Source organism: Malania oleifera, chromosome 5 (genome assembly GCF_029873635.1).
Source record: "Malania oleifera isolate guangnan ecotype guangnan chromosome 5, ASM2987363v1, whole genome shotgun sequence".
Taxonomy (NCBI): domain Eukaryota; kingdom Viridiplantae; phylum Streptophyta; class Magnoliopsida; order Santalales; family Ximeniaceae; genus Malania; species Malania oleifera.
The window spans coordinates 80922-97709 of NC_080421.1; the positions used below are offsets into that span (position 1 = coordinate 80922).

The 16788-nt window shown below is 40.4% G+C and overlaps 1 pseudogene; it reads right to left on the reverse strand.

Moving 5' to 3' along the window:
• Nucleotides 1-3692: 3692 nt before the first annotated feature.
• Nucleotides 3693-16197, reverse strand: LOC131155173 (cellulose synthase-like protein D4; annotated as a pseudogene).
• Nucleotides 16198-16788: the final 591 nt, after the last annotated feature.

The following is a 16788-nucleotide window of genomic DNA, read 5'->3' on the forward strand; positions in this document are numbered from 1 at the left end:
CACACCTAGCCCCGAGCCAAGACTTAATAGGGAAAATTTCACTTACAGATTATAAATTGGTTTAGTTTGGTCTGCCAGTTAGCTATGTCCAGTTTTTGGACCTCACAACCCTGTCATGAGTGTAAACATGACTTACAGTTAACAGGCCTAAAGAAAATTTTTACAGTATTAGTAAATATATATATATATATATATATATATATATATATATATGTTTATGTAAACAGTACCATTTTTTTTTAGTAGGCCTAAATGATGAATTGAAGGAAAAACATAAAGGAAAGTGTATATATATAAAATTAAATATTATAGTTACAGTTTTAAAGTTAACGAGTTTAGTTTAACAGTTACAGTGTATAGTTATAAAATTTTACTACTATAATTGATGTTAAAATTTTACGCAGAAATTCTTAAATTTACTTTTATTTTTAAATGCAATTTTAAAGTTACAGTATTAAATGTTATTTTACGAAATTATAATACTGTAAAAGCTCATCTTAACTGCACACTAATAATAAACTCATTTACTTACTGAGTGTCGTCTCGCCCCAAATATTATTGTACATTACAAATAATTCTGGAAAGCGTACCAGAAATCTGGCGTAGCAAATGCATGGGCGGGAATAGAAAGAGTGGATTAAAATGAATATTAGTATAATATCATTTGGATTATGTTCGTGTAATTTAGAATTTTTTTTAAGAATGTTAATTTTAAATATTTGAAATTTATTTGCTTCTACTGAAAAATTATTTATAGGAACCCACCCAGACTTGGGTCATTACATTGGGATCATGAACTTTAGGGCTTAAATCTATATTTGTGTATATTTGGAAAATACCTAGTCATCACAAATTAAAGTTGAAGATCCAAATTTCATCCTCTCGTATGCAAAATAAGAATAAAAATATAGAAAAATAATAAAAAGATATTTTCTAAATTTTCTACATAAATTTGAAAATTTGAACAAATAGGCGGAATTTTTAAAATTATTTAAAAAATTAAAAATTGAGAATACAAGTATTTCCATAAGTTAATAGTCCAAAAAATTTTATTGTTGTTTTTTTTATTTCATGCAAATGTCGTAACATGCTGGGGGGTGTTCTGTTTGCAAGAAGAAGTGTTTTCAATTCTTGAAATCTCACGAAGCTTCAAGCTTCCTATATATATATTATTCCAATAAGATTTTTTCTATCGTTATGATACAATTCACTTAATTTATTTATTCAATTAATTTAATACAATAATAATAATTTATTTATTTTTAAATAATTAATTAATTATTATTTTTTTTGGGTTACTATAGCCCCTTTGCTTTCACTCAAGAGTCCGCCAGCAAGTTTGCAGCCTCCATCACTGGACGTCGCCTTGTTGAAGGGTCGACACTTTGAATCCTCTTTAAGCCAATCTGTGTGCTCGCATCCCTCTGCAATTCCGAAGTGTGTGTTGCACTTGCCTGTGATTTCGCAGATAAGTTTTCCAAGCTTTCGTCTTTAATTATCATCTTTTGGCTCTCCTATGCTTTCCTCACGTCTTTGTTTTACAAGTATTTGTTATCAGTTTGCAAGTAACTTGTTTTTGTTTGTATTTGTTTGTTTTGAATTCATTTGGGCATGTTTAGTTTGTTTTAGTTAGTTAACGATACGAGTTTTGATAGACTTGTTTTGGTTTTGGTGCCTAGGCTAGTTTTGTTAGCTATTTGTAAATCTTTTGTGGCATAATTGTAATCAAAGTTTTCCTCTGCCATAAGTAAAGATTATCAATAAAGTTGGGATTTTCGTTAAAAAAAATCTCTTAAATTTCCAACATGATCCCATGTAATAATAATCAACTAATGCCTCTCATTTGAATTTATACTATGATTATATTATATAATTAATTTATAATTTGGATACCTATGTATGTAATAACATAATTATGAGAGATATAGTTTGAATATTTATGCAATTACTTAATTATTTATGTACACAATTAATTTGATTCGGTATTTGAATCAATTAATATACATATATATAGTTGATTTGTTTAGATCATTTGAACAAATTAATATGCATCTACATAGTTATATAATTGGTTTGATTTATATAATGTACATAATTATATAAATATGTAACTATAGTAAATATTTCACTTATCAATTGAAATTAAACTATGTAATTACGTAATTAGTACTATAATTTATAAAACTAAGCACATAATTTTGAAATTTAGTATGGCCTCATATTGCAAATTCAGACGCCTTATACAAATCTATGAAGCGCCTATCTTGCTGTCAACTTTGAGCACCCTTCTATATTTTGGTCATAACTTTTTTTTTATATAACTCCAAATTTGACGTTCTTGGTGTCAACAGAAATTTAAGAGAAAATTTCAAAACTTTCATGTTGAACATTTTTTAAAATAATGAGTGTTTGATATAGAAAAATGTACATCAATTCAAATATAGAAAAGATAACAGCATTTGGAAAAATCCTATTTTTGAATATATAAGTAATTACGTAATTATGTATCAAAGTAATTGGTTTGATCTGGTTACGCAAACCAATTAATACGCCTGATATGATTACATAACTAGTTCGATTTAAATATCTATGTAATTATGTATGTGCATAGTTACGTTATTATGTATGAACTCAATTGGTTTGGTTTCATCATTCAAACCAATTGATATGCATGACATCATAAGTAGTTCAGTTTAAATATCTACATAACTTATGTAGGTATGTAATTTAATTCGTATCTATACTTATCATTTAAAATAAAATAACGTAACTATGTAACAAAGGTAATTAATAATATACTGTGAATTTCAAACAATAACAAAATAACCCTTAAAATGGTGTAAAGAAGTGGTGACAATAATGTCTAAGGTGGTAGAGCTACATCTATAACCAAAATTTGGCTCGCAAGGATAGTTTTAGGTCTCCCTCATGTTCTTCTTGGTAGATATATGTTCGTGGGCAAATACCCCCTAGTACTCAACACTAAGGCTATAAGTTTCACTTGGTATCCAATAATTATCGACTCATTTTGACACATCCCCCACCTATTTAGCATGTCTATTCCCACCATACGTTGATAAATTAAGATAGTTGTTTGGCCACAGTTAACATGTACATGACAGTTTTTAATAGCCCGGCTACTAGCCAGCTAGTGCCCTGGGCCTCTTTAAGTTTTTCTTTTACTCTCATAAGTTTCTCCTCCTATTCAACTATTCATCAAGAATGTGTGTGTGTGTGTGTGTGTGTAGCCTCTAGTTATAGATTTGAGTTTGTCTGACCTTCGTACATATGGGCAATATTAATATATGTTTGTATAAATTTTGCGGCAATTAATCTAGTATAACAGCTTGCTGCCATTTTAATTGTTCTTTTTATCATACATTTGATGGTTTGCACGATCTGGCTGGGCATCAAATCATTCCAACTGTTTTTGTTGTTTTTATTGAATAATATGGAACAAATAATTATGTGCATTATGCATGCCCTGTACATCATGTACAGGCCGATGTACAAACTAACTGGCTATGGAACTAAAATATATAATTGAATCCAGCCGCCGTATCATAGTTAAGTTTTACATCAAAATTAAAGTTTAAAAGAGAGGAAAAAAAACATTAAAAGGTGGGAGGGGGTGCATGCATGGGAAGAAAATTAACTTAAAGGTATGTAGTTGGGTCGCGTCTACTGATCGATCATGGGAATTGGAAGCCCCCTCCCACACCATCTGCTTGGGCAGTGCTCCCTTTGGGAGGACTAATGGATATCCAGAGCAAGGAAAGTGTAATAGCTATGAGACCTGACCAAACAAATACAATTGTGGGCGTCTTCCCTCTCCTTCCCATCAAACCCTTTGCAAAAGGATACAAATGAGCCAACACCCAGAAGCTGAAGAAAGCTCCACCTATGAACTTACTCCATTGAGGAACGGTACTGTAGATGATCCCAGAGAAAGCAACTGCAAGCGCAATTATGTTCACCATTACGATGACGATTGGGGGAATCATCAGCGAAGTCCACTTCACCAAATACAAGTCAGCGTAGATATCGTCGTTATCTTCTCCCGCGGATTTGGAAGTCAATGTGAAGGATATTTCGATTCCTGCAATAACTTTGAGAAGGCCCTGCACGACGGCCGCCAAGTGGGCGCTGGTTCTTGAGATGAGCCAAAACTGTTCATTTCTCCACCACTCTTCCAATCCCACCCCCGACCACTTCACCTCCAAGATCGCCAGCGTGATTAGGCAAATGGTTATGATTAGCATATATTAGAAACGCCACGTTCATGTTGAATTTGTAGGTGTGGAGCCGCCGACAGCCGCACCAACCCAGCCACCACCTTTGACACTGAAGATCAACGGCCACCTACGCTGTAGATTTTGTTGAAATCTGCAACCACCCTCTTTGAACTCTCCGCTCCCTCTTGTATATATATGTGTGTGTGTGCAGCAGTGAGTTGTGTGAAGATGTGAGTGTGTGTGGAGAGCTTTGTATGCTGTGAGAGTGTTGTGCAGTGCAGAGAGTTGAGGTGAGAGAGAGAGAGAGAGATGAGTAGAGCAGTGAGGCTCCTCTGTATATTTCTCCCGATTTATAGTGCAGTAGTGTGTGCTCCCGTGGACGTAGGTCAGTTTGGACCAAACCACGTAAATCCGGTGTTCCAGTGTGAATGTGCTTGTTTATTTTTCTTCGTGTGTGATTATTGCTCCTAGATCCAACCCAACAATTGGTATCAGAGCTTTGGTCGAAGTAAAATAGCTAGATCGAGAAAAATTCCAAATTTTGAGCCTCTATCTAGTAGCTCAAATTTTGATTTTGAGGCTACCATCAAACTCCTCTCGCCTAGACGAAGCCAACGGCAGTAACCGGAGCTCAAAAGGAGCTCGGAATACGTCACACGCCCCACCCACGTAAAGGATGCGTTGCCACGCGCCCTCACGTGCCAGCGAGGGAACGGCAGGTTCCCGCACATGCACCCACGCATCTTCCTTGTCCAAACAGACTCAGCTTGACCCGTTTGAAACCTAACCCGATCTGGATACACAGTCATAACGAGTTGACCTGCAACCCGATCCGCGAGAACCGGATCTGACTCGTAGCAGAGACCCGCCCCTTCAGCGCGCTGTGTCAGCGCCATGTGGTGCCAAGAAAGCGGGCGAGTCAGCGCCACGTCAGCGGGGGACCTGTGACATGTCATCGCACACATCAACCGCCACGTCAGCCCCGGACCCATGCCACGTCAATGCCACATCAGCAGCGGGTGTAACGACCCGGCCCTTTACCCGGACTCAGGTGTCACTCACATACATCAAATACCTATACCTGTTCAAGATATGGAAACAACCTGCCCTAAACAGGGACATACGGGTGTAAAACATACATAATCATGATGTAAATGTCGCGGAAAAACATAAACATCCATTGGGATTACTACTAGCCTTATACCAGAGTTCACTAATACATCCATAATTTACATACATTCGGACTTAGAGTAATCGTCATATTACAACCCTCCAAAAAGGACTTTCATCAAGTTTAGTACAAAAATTTAGATGCTTACGTAAGCTAACCAAAATAACCTCCCTAGTCCCTTTATCTACTAGGACCGACGCACGGATGGACCTGAAAACAAAGGTTGTAAGATAGGATGAGACACCTCTCAGTAAGGAAGAAGGAGTTACAACAGTGTGTGACTGCATACATGCATATTTTCATTCAACATCTGGAATATAAATCAAATATTTTCAATACAGTAATGCATCAGGCATATCATTATTCATATTACAAAATTCCCACATCTGTCTTTCGACCATTTAATGATTTATCAAATGACCAACAGCAAAATATCCCTATAACCAGTTTTACCCCGTGGCTCGGGTTGTGCACTGGTACTCGTCCAATGCCCTGTTCGTGCAGACACTGCCGAGTACCTACATACAATCTGACTGCCTCTATTGGCCCAATATCAGCCAATGGTTTCACCCTGCTAGCTGACCATCTTGGTACCCACATCGTTTAGTACGTGTGGTTGAACGTGTACATCTAGCTACGATGTCGTGCCGTATCATATAACAGTGGTTTCATTTCACCCTACAAAGAACGTATTTTTCAACCCTCCCGGGACTCTCAAGCTATGGTTCCGTGTATCATAAATTCAATTTATACAAATATGATAAGATTTTATTTCCCATAATCTATATCAATAGTATAGAAATAATTCCAGCGGGTTCAAACTGGCGTCTTTCCACTCAGTTTACCCCTCTTTATTTACTGATGCGGCTCGATGTATCACCAGCCTCTATTTATCACATTGTCAGTATAACAAATTGGAATTTCATTCCCATATTCTATATCAGTAGTATAGAAAATACATTCATTTCCATTTCAACATATATCACACAAGTTTAATACAAAAACCCGCTAAATGATATAAATTCAATATACATAGTTTAACTGAATAAATAAAGGATTCGAGCGTCTCCTACTATAGTATAAACACAAATAAACAATATTTGTAAAATTTGGAGATCACACATCGAAATCCTCGTTTTTACCAAAAATCGTAAAATCGTCAAACCGGCATCTCTGTTTGGTAGAATTTCACAAATAAGCAGTTAAAACATAAATAATAACATAAACTAACTTTTTAGCGGTTTAATTTTCCAAATATACTATTGTAATCAAATTCCCCTTACCTTATATTCGAAATAAAATTTCGTACGAAAACGGTCCAAAACGATAACCCGAGATCCCGAAAACCTAAAACCACAAAACATAACCTTACTATGTTTTCTACTACTATCCAAATATCCAATCAAAATTAGGATTAGATTCCTACCTCGATTCTTGGGAAAATCTGAAACTCTCCAAAACGACGATCCGATCCACTAAAAGTGTAGAGTTTCCTCTTCTGATCCACGCAGTACCCTCCGTTTTTGGAAACGGATGATGAACGGCGAAGGATCTTAGAGAGAGAGAATGAGAGAGGATAAGAGAATTTATAGAATAAATCCTTACTTAGCCGTTAAGTAATCTAAATAAATATCTCCTCCAAAATATTTATATATAAATATCTAAAAATATCCCTTTTCAAAATATCTAAAAATATCTCTTTCCAAAATATCTTTTTTTTTCTTTTTTTTTTCTTTTCCGGGGTCGGGTTACTACAGTGGGTCCCACAGTGCCACATCAACAATGGGCCCACATGCCACCTCAGTAGGGTTAACCGATTTTGACCAGGTTTGATCGAAAGTTTGACTTGGCTTTTCGAAGCCATTTCGGGTCCGTTTTTCGAGCGACTTAAGCCATTTCTAGGGTTTTCGGTCATTCAGATCCAACCATGCTATCGGATTGAGCCAATTCCATCTCTAAATTAGCGAATCGAGATGTCGAACAAAAATAGCTCTCACATCGAGATGTTTGACGGCACGAACTTCGGTTTCTGGAAAATGCAGATCGAGGACTTCTTGTTTGGTAAGGAGTTGCACTTACCACTAATGGAGAAGCCAGAATCCATGAAGGAAAGCAAGTGGGAGTTGCTTGACCGAAAAGCCCTCAGAGCCGTGAGGATGACGTTGGCAAAGTCTGTTGCCTTCAACATCAAGCACTTGACAACCACCAAGGCCCTTATGGATGTGTTATCTAACATGTACGAGCAGCCATCAGCCACGAACAAGGTACATCTCATGAAAAGGCTGTTTACAATGAGCATGTCTGCAAGTGAGAGTTTCAGCAGGCATTTGAATAATTTCAACGAGCTGTCGAATCAACTCGCCTCGGTCGAGATTACCTTTGACAGTGAGATCCGTGCCCTATTAATTCTCAGTCAGCTGCTTGAGAGTTGGAAAGGTATTGTCACTACGATCAGTAGCTCTGCAGGAAAATCGAAGCTGAAATACGACAAGGTTATCAGCATAATTTTGACAGAGGAGATCAAAATGCAATCGAACAATGACTCCACTTCAAGTTCAGCTTTGAATGTGGAAAGCCGAGGAAAAGGAAGCGGACATGGACGATCTAACAATCGTGGTAAATCCAGGACCAGGCGGTCCAAATCCAAAGATTCCAGAAGTACTCAGGACACAGGTTCTCAGAGCAGAAAAGTTATTGAGTGTTGGAACTGTGGAAAGACTGATCATTACAAGAACCAGTGTAGAAGTCAGAAGAAAGAGATGAGGGCAAAGACAGAAGCAAATATTGCTTCCGAAATTGATGATTTGTTGATCTACTCTTTGGAGAGCAAAAAGGAGTCTTGGGTGTTAGATTCTGGAGCTTCATTCCATGCCACTTGCAGTATAGATTGCCTAGAGGAGTATACATCAGGTAATTTCGGTAAAGTATATCTGGGCAATGATCAACCTTGTGACATTGCCGGTAAGGGGACAGTGAAGATCAAAATGAACGGGTCAGTATGGAAGCTGAAGGATGTTAGACATATTCCAGACCTAAGGAAGAATTTGATCTCAGTCGGACAATTGGCAGATAAAGGTTATAACACATCTTTCATTGGTGATGAATGGAAGATTTCGAAGGATGCATTGACAATTGCTCGAGGTAAGAAAAGTGGTACTCTTTATGTAACTCCTGATGCATGTATGTCTATTACAGTTGCTATAGGAAATGATGATAGCAACCTATGGCATCAACGACTCGGACACCTGAGTGAGAAGGGACTCAGGGTGATGCACTCAAAAGGCAAGTTGAGTGATTTACAGTCGGTGAAGATCGACACATGTGAGGATTGCATATTTAGGAAACAGACGCGAGTTAGTTTCCAGGCAAATATCAGTACCCCGAAGAAGGAGAGACTTGAGCTAGTCCATTCAGATGTATGGGGACCAACAACCATTTTGTCTACAGGAGGAAAGCATTACTTCGTCACATTTATCGATGACCATTCACGGAAGGTATGGGTTTACTTCCTGAAGTATAAATCTGGTGTTTTTTATGCTTTTAAAAATTGGAAAGCGATGGTAGAAAATGAAACTGGTTTGAAAATCAAAAGGCTGAGAACTAATAACGGTGGAGAGTATGTTGACACCGAGTTCAAGAAATTCTGCTATGAGCATGGTATCAAAATGGAAAGGACTGTGCTAGGTACGCCTCAACACAACGACGTGCCGAACGGATAAACAGAACATTGACAGAAAAAGCCAGTAGCATGCGTATGCAGTCAAGCTTGCCAAAGATGTTTTGGGCACATGCAGTCAACACAGCAGCTTATTTGATTAATAGAAGTCCTTCAGTACTATTGGACTATTGCCTACCAAAATAAGTTTGGAGTAACAAAGAGGTAAGACTTTCACATTTGAAAGTTTTTGGTTGTGTTGCATATGTACATATCAATGATCATGTCAGGGATAAGCTGGATCCGAAATCTCATAAATGCACTTTCATTGATTATGGTGGAGATGAATTTGGATACCGCATTTGGGAAAATGAAAACAAAAAGGTGATCAGAAGCAAAGATGTGATTTTTGATGAAAAGGTGATGTACAAATATAGGCACACAGCTGAATCCACCGAACCAGTCCAGAGAGAATCAATCTGTGTAGATATGGATGATGTCCTAGAGTGTGTTGGGACACAACAGCAAAATGCTGAGAATCCTCAGGTGGAGGAACCAGTGGAGCAAATCGTAGCATCACCGTCTCCTACTCCAGCTCTGGAGCTTAGGAGATCTACTCAGCCCCATGTACCAAACAGAAGGTATATAGATTATTTACTTCTTACAGATGGAGCAGAGCCCGAATGCTATACTGAAGCATGTCAGGCAGGAGATGCGAGCAAGTGGGAGCTTGCGATGAAGGAGAAATCTCATAAATGCACTTTCATTGATTATGGTGGAGATGAATTTGGATACCGCATTTGGGAAAATGAAAACAAAAAGGTGATCAGAAGCAAAGATGTGATTTTTGATGAAAAGGTGATGTACAAATATAGGCACACAGCTGAATCCACCGAACCAGTCCAGAGAGAATCAATCTGTGTAGATATGGATGATGTCCTAGAGTGTGTTGGGACACAACAGCAAAATGCTGAGAATCCTCAGGTGGAGGAACCAGTGGAGCAAATCGTAGCATCACCGTCTCCTACTCCAGCTCTGGAGCTTAGGAGATCTACTCAGCCCCATGTACCAAACAGAAGGTATATAGATTATTTACTTCTTACAGATGGAGCAGAGCCCGAATGCTATACTGAAGCATGTCAGGCAGGAGATGCGAGCAAGTGGGAGCTTGCGATGAAGGACAAGATGAAGTCCCTCACCTCCAACAAAACGTGGGAACTAGTTGAGTTGCCCAAAGGTAAGAAGGCCCTTCACAACAAGTGGGTGTATAGAATCAAAGAGGAGCATGACGGCTCCAGGAGATACAAGGCTCGGTTGGTAGTTAAAGGCTTCGAGCAGAATGAAGGAATTGACTACATCGATATTTTTGCACCAGTTGTAAAGTTGACAGCCATCAGATCTGTTCTGAGTATTGTTACCTCAGAGGGTTTACATCTTGAGCAGTTAGATGTGAAGACGGCGTTTCTTCACGGTGATCTTGATGAGGAAATCTACATGCATCAACCAAAAGGATTCTCAGAGAAAGGTAATAAGAATTTGGTGTGCAGGTTAAAGAAGAGCTTGTACGGTCTCAAACAAGCTCCCAAACAATGGTACCGAAAATTTGACGGATTTATGCACAAGAATGATTTTTTAAAGTGTAATGCCGACCACTATTACTACTTCAAGAGGTATCGATGTAGCTATATCATTCTGTTGTTATATGTGGATGACATGTTAATCGCAGGACCAGATATAGAAGAGATCAGGAAATTGAAGCAGCAATTGTCAATGGAATTTGACATGAAAGACTTAGATTCAGCGAAGCAGATACTTGGGATGCGAATCTCTAGAGATAAGCGACAAGGAATATTGCAACTATCTCAGTCGGAGTACATTGGCCGTGTTCTACAGAGGTTTAACATGAGCAACGCCAAAGCAGTAAATACACCTTTGGCAGGACACTTTCGCCTCTCCAAAGATCAGGTTCCCCAGACTGATGAAGAGAAGGACTTCATGGATAAGGTACCTTACGCCTCAGCCATTGGAAGTCTCATGTACGCTATGGTTTGTACGAGACCAGACATTGGCCAACCAGTGGGAGCAGTCAGTAGATTCATGTCTAATCTAGGAAAGACTTACTGGGAAGCAGTAAAGTGGATCTTCGGGTACCTCAGAGGCACTATTGATAAGTGCTTATGTTTCGGCAAAGGAGACTTGAAAGTCAAAGGGTATGTAGATGCCGATTTTGCTAGTGAAATTGATCACCGCAGGAGCACCACCGGATACGTATTCACTGTTGGCACAACAGCTGTTAGTTGGATATCACAGATACAAAAGATTGTTGCCATATCCACTACAGAAGCTGAGTACGTAGCAGTGACAGAAGCCAGCAAAGAGATAATTTGGCTTCAGGGTTTGTTGACAGAGCTTGGGTTAAAGCAGGAGAGGAATGTTTTGTACAGCGACAGTCAGAGTGCGATACATCTAGCAAAGAACTCTGCATTTCATTCCAGAACCAAACATATCGGATTACGTTATCACTTCATCAGATCTCTATTAGAGGATAGAGTACTGGCACTTGAAAAGATTCAAGGCAGCAGAAATCCAGCTGACATGTTGACAAAGGTGGTAACTATAGAGAAACTGAAGTTATGCTCAACTTCAGTTGGTCTTCATGATTGAAGACAGACATGAGCACAACATTTGCATATACACTGGTTGAGATGCTGTCTCCGCCTCCAAGTGGGAGATTGTTGAATTTGCAAGTGTGGAGCCGCCAACAGCCGCACCAACCCAGCCACCACCTTTGACACTGAAGAACGACGGCCACCTACGCTGCATATTTTGTTGAAATCTGCAGCCACCCTCTTTGAACTCTCCGCTCCCTCTTGTATATATATGTGTGTGTGTGCAGCAGTGAGTTGTGTGAAGTTGTGAGTGTGTGTGGAGAGCTTTGTATGCTGTGAGAGTGTTGTACAGTGCAGAGAGTTGAGGTGAGAGAGAGAGAGAGAGAGAGAGAGAGAGAGAGAGAGAGAGAGAGCTGAGTAGAGCAGTAAGGCTCCTCTGTATATTTCTCCCAGTTTATAGTCCAGTGGAGTGTGCTCCCGTGGACGTAGGTCAATTTGGACCGAACCACGTAAATCCGGTGTTCCAGTGTGAATGTGCTTGTTTATTTTTCTTCGTATGTGATTGTTGCTCCTAAATCAACCCAACAGTTAAGTGTTTGTACAATGAAATGCCCAGATAAAAGAGAAAGGGCGGGCAAGAAGCAGTAGATGATGAGAAACATGGAGGTGAAAGGGTAGATCCCAACATTGAGATAGGCCAAGCGTTGCAGGAACTTGAGAGGAGAGGATGCTAGCAATGCATTGTTCCTGGAGAAGAAAACCTCCACAGGGCCTGTGGCCCATCGGAGCACTTGAGAAGAAAATCTCCACAGAGCCTGTGGCCCATCGGAGCACTTGATGGAGCCTGTCAGTCAGATTGATTGGAGCTGAACCTCAAAAGGCGTCGCGCTTGGTGATGCAATAGACGGAGTGCCACCCACGATTGTGCATCCGGTACCCTGTCACCACGTCCTCCGTCACTGACCCATAGATCCACCCACTCTTTCCCCCCATTCAGTCTTATCCTCATACCTATACTTGCATATATATACATACATTTACATAATTAATTAATGTAAAAAGGAAAGAAAAAAAGAAATAAATATAATTCCATGGGCATGCGCGCGTACCAGCAAGTTATGGCATTGACAGCTTCAGCGACAGAAGTGGCATCAAGAGGGTCACGAGGGACTCCGAGAGCGCCAGGAGGGCGGCCATACTTGACCGCAGGGTGGTCGGCAATGGGGCGCCCTTGGAATTCAGCTACAGGTATAGATTCTGCAAGCATTGTAGAATTCCCAAACCGCTTGGGAAGTAGGTTCACATCTAGATCTGGATCAAAATCGCTGGGCTTCAAGGTTTGCGTTTCTGAGTTTGCTTTGTTTTCCATCTTATCTGATTGTGGTGGATCAAACCCATACAGTGCAAACCGCCTAAACATGCTTCGAGTCCCCACATAAACTGGACCCTGCAACATACATTTGGGGTACGCATATACATGCACATACACAACATACTCGCTCACATTGATCCATATAAGCAAGTGCTATATAATGTAGGATATATAGTCGTACACCACCAAATAGGATAATTACACACACACACACACACACACACACACATATATATATACGCACCTGCACTCCATCAAGCGCTCGCATGTTGCCATCGAAAAATACAGTGTTGTGATTAGCATAGCGGTCGGAGGGATCGATTCCTTCAAATCTTTGGGGAAATTGAATGTAGCATATGATCTCGCCGCCTCTGTCCATCATGAACCACATGCCTTCCCGGATAGCTTTGCAGTTGTAGATGTAGTGGTCGCAGTCGAGGTTGAGAATGAAAGGGCCATTGGATAGAATTGCAGATGCTCTTACCAGGGCATTCATGGCGCCGACTTTCTTGTTGTGGTCGTAGCCTGGTCTCTTCTCTCGTGACATGTACACAAACATAGGTAGTCGTATGTCCACATTAGAAAAGTCTATGATCTTGTCGTCAGGCCCACCCATTAATGGCTCATTGCTTGGAGGCTTCAGCATTACTTGAAGAATCCCAGCATGATCTCCCTTGGCATGGTCGCTGGCAGGCACCGCCCAGCTGCCAGGCCAATGAGTCCCATCAGCCATCCATGTGGCCTTATGAACTTTCATTGGCTCCAAAGATTCAGCCCCACCATTCTCTCTCATGTGCTTCAACATCTTCATCTCCTCCCTGGCATTGAATGCGTCTGACCTCTTCCGAATGGAGTCTGGCAATCCATTTATCCTCACCTTGAATTCATCGTACTCCCTCTTCACCCTCCTCCGATCCTTCACGAAATCAGACCTACTTTTGTTCTTGGTTGGGTCTCCCTTTATGGTGAAGTAGCTCTCTGGGTTCCTAGGTTCAATATCATGCTTGCGGCAGAAAGGCACCCACAGGTTAGCAAAGCTCGCGGCTTCAACCATGGCTTCAAAGGTGAGCAACGCCCCTCCATTGTCTGAAATATAACATGCCAGCTTCTCCACAGGGTAATCTGCGGCCAAGATTGATAATATGGTGTTGGCTGTGACGAGGGGCGGCTCCTTTTCGGGGTCAGCTGTAGACACAAAGATGTCGACCCCGGGGAGGTCAGATCTGCCGAAGGGATTAGATGGTGAGGGTAGGTCAAATTTGTCACGGAGGGCCTGGAGGTCAGTGGAAAGGTTGATGGGGCAAAGCTTCGGAATCTGATCAAGCACCCAAGAAAAGGCGAACCAAATCTCACACACCACTGACATCAACCACAGCCAAATGGCCTCCTTGTTTGGATGTCTCACTCGCCATGTTAAGAACAACATAAGCACCACCATTCGAACCAAAATCAACAACCTGATTAATACACGCACACGCACACACACACGCACACATTAATTAATGAACGTGCATGGACGAAATTAAGTAAAATGTTGTAGGAGCTGATGAATTGAAATAAAGTTTAATGAATTAATTAATAGATATACAAAATGAGTAAACTATATATATACATGCATACACACACACGCCCCGCGCGCGCACACACGCACACACATTTACCTAGAAGGGCTGATGATTGCAGCTGGGATAGGCATCCTCCGACTGAGGGGTTTCCAAGGCTTTTCCATTTTTTCCATCATGCTGCCTTGCAAGCCGTCATCCCCCTCGTCATACATGTCATCTTGGGGCCAAAAGGCGTTTCCATACCCATAAGTGCCCTTCGTCTCGAATAGCCATCGATTATGATCAAATTCTCCAGTTTGATTCCTTTTCATCATTGACATGTATTATTGCGATCCCCTTTTGAATTGTCGTGATGAGGAGCTGGAAGTGGCTGTTGGGGTTTTACAGATTAAGTAATTGATGGATAAAATAAATAAATAAACACATACCAATATTGACACCGGAGTTACGTGGTTCGGCCAAATTCCGGCCTACGTCCACGGGAGCGAGAGGTTACTATTTACTGGGAAAGAAACAAAGGAGGAGGAGGATACAATCACTCAACTCTCTCATGCACGCTGCACCACACTCACTTCCCTTATATCTTACTACACTGCATTTACAACTCCACACACAGCACATATATATACACAAGCGGGAGCAAAAAACTTCAATGGGCGGCCGGAAATGTCAACATTTCTGGCAGAGCAGGTGAAGCAGCAAAGGTTGACGGAGATCCTGCTGGCGCCGTAGATGTTGAAGAAGCAGCAGCCGTAGCAGCCATCTGCTTTGACTGGGTATGGATCCATCAGTGGCAGCGCCCCGCTTGAAAAATCTGGCACATCATCATCATACTCTCCTGTCTTGTACAACTCCTTACACCCTGGGCACAATCCCGTCTCTTTTTGGGCTTCCAGGTAGCAATCTCTACAAATTTTGAACCTGCATACACGTGCATTGCGTGGATTTATATATTTTTGCATGCAATCCAAATGATATTCCAAAATGTTATAAAATTAATCACTAAATAATGAGCATATGTTATGCATCTACCAGCTTAAGCAACACTAAAATTAATTTATGATCCATAAGCTATCATCGAGTACAATAGAAATCACAAATTAAATAATTACGTAGGATCGAGATGGTACCTGCATTCACAAGGACTAACATCGGCTCCTCTTTCATCCTTCATGACCTTCCCATCACAACCAGGCATGGAACAGGCAGAGCCCTGGCTCCAGCCATCTGAGGATGACTGACCTCCAAGTCGATCACCTTGTCCATTAAATGGGCACGTGTCACGCTATTGAACCCCCCAGTGAATAGAGAATTTGACACATACTGTTCTTCTGCCTTCACGGCCACCGACGTGTCCATTGGCTGATTATCTGGTGTTGGAGGAATGTGCATTGTGTAGTTCATGTAGTCGCCCGATATTTCTCCTGACATGTCAAGATCTTCCCTTGAAAGACTCACATATCGCCCACTTGAAGTTCGTCTTGCAAATTTTACAGTTTGACCGGTGGAGTTGCGAGCTTGAGACGACCCAGAAGAACCCCCAGGGCTGCGTATTGCCTTCTTCGATGGATTTGCAGATAGGGATGCCATTTTTTTATTTTTGTATATCTATATGTATGTACTTGTGGTTTTCAATCCTTTATTTACATGCATGCAGTTATATATACAAATGTGTTTCTTCCGCTGCTTTCATTAGCCCATGGATGACATAAAGCATGCACTTCATAGATGAAAAAAATTTAATTTTATGTGCAAGTGCCTATATGTTGGTATATTAATTAGAATTCGATAGATCTTTCTTTTACATCATTAAACTTCAACTTCTACCATTGAGATTCCTCGAATATCAATTGTTGAAGGTTTCTTGAAATTAATGTGTATGGATATATATACGTACCTAGAAGGTAAAACTACTACATATCATCTTAGGTATATGTCGACTCCTCTCAGAAATTAAGATGAACACCATATATTTCAGTGAGCCACAGGAAATTACGTACTTCAGATTGCCATATGTTGCCCTGATTGGGCTATTCTGTGGTTTGATAACTGGAAAAAGGGAGAGGAATGTTTAAAGAAATGGATGCAGCAAAATAAAGCATTGGATGAATACTGAGGAAATCATTGAAGAAGAGGATTTGATTTTGAGTGAGAGAGAGAGAGAGAGAGAGAGAGAGAGAG